This window comes from Nesoenas mayeri (genome assembly GCF_963082525.1).
Source record: "Nesoenas mayeri genome assembly, chromosome: 18".
In the NCBI taxonomy this organism is placed as follows: domain Eukaryota; kingdom Metazoa; phylum Chordata; class Aves; order Columbiformes; family Columbidae; genus Nesoenas; species Nesoenas mayeri.
The window spans coordinates 11,103,737-11,104,953 of NC_137566.1; positions in this window are offsets into that span (position 1 = coordinate 11,103,737).

A 1,217-nucleotide genomic window follows, 5' to 3' on the forward strand; every position below is an offset into this window, starting at 1 on the left:
TTCTTCAGAAAATATTTTTTATTGAAACCCAAGTCGTTTTAAATTTCTACTTGAAGGGAAAAAAAACATTTTAATTCTATCAAACATAATGTGCTGATATGGTTAGACCAGATTTTTTTTTGTTTTAATAAGCCTTTACTTGCAAATTTCTTTTAGCCACTTGTATTTCTGGTTATGCCAACTTTCTGAGTACTTCCATGACAAATAAAACTGCAATATGAAAATATGAGAGCACCTCTCAAAATGTACTATTTTACACAGCATTTGCAAAAAAAAGCATTAGAGACAAAACCTTGGCATGTCTGATATCTGAGCACAGGACCTCAGCAAATGAGTTTGGGAAAAGTTAAACTGAAGTTGTGCAAGACTTCTCGAGTTTAAACAAATACAGTAGCCAACGTTTACGGGAAAGACATTTACAAAACTATTTCTGATCAATAGGAAATTAAATTACAAGAAGGCAAACATGCGCTTCTCAACATACACAATAAGCTTACAAGGGAAGCAACAATATATAGGATGAAATCTATATAATAATGTACACATAATGTAAGTTGCTTAATATTATTAAAACTAATGCCCAAATATCTACCACTAATGCCAAACAAGGCCCTACATTTCACAGCTATTTGTACAGATTCCAACCACCACCCAAAACTTTACGTGAGATTTATTTCAACACTCCCGTGAAAATGGTGGCAATTGAGGCCTACTGTGTTATCATGATTCAATGTAGTGCGTATTTCCGAAGCGACACAGAGTGCTCCAGAGTAAAACCCATTTTACACTGACAGACTAATATGACATATAAACAGATACATAAGGCACGGACAAAAAAACAACAAAACAACCAAACCCAGCTATTACCAGAGCAGACTTGATATTTATACAGTGATTTGGGCTTTATTTAGAAGAAACCCTCTCAGAATCTTGCCTCTCGCAGCTGAGGACGCCGCTGAGGTGAAGCGGCCACTACCGGCGGGAAGCGGCAGCACACGCGCTGCGGGCGCCATCACGGGCGGGAAAGGGGCGTGGCTCCGCGAGGGCCCGCCCCGCCCCTTCCCCGGGGCCGTTCACCCGTCGCCGACCAACACCCAGACAAAATGGCGTCGTCTCGGCTCCTCACGCCGGGCTCTTAAAGGAGCCGCAGCACCTCAGGCCTGGCGACTGGTGGAGACGACGAGCGGTCGGCGGAGGAAGGGAGGCGGGAGTGGGGT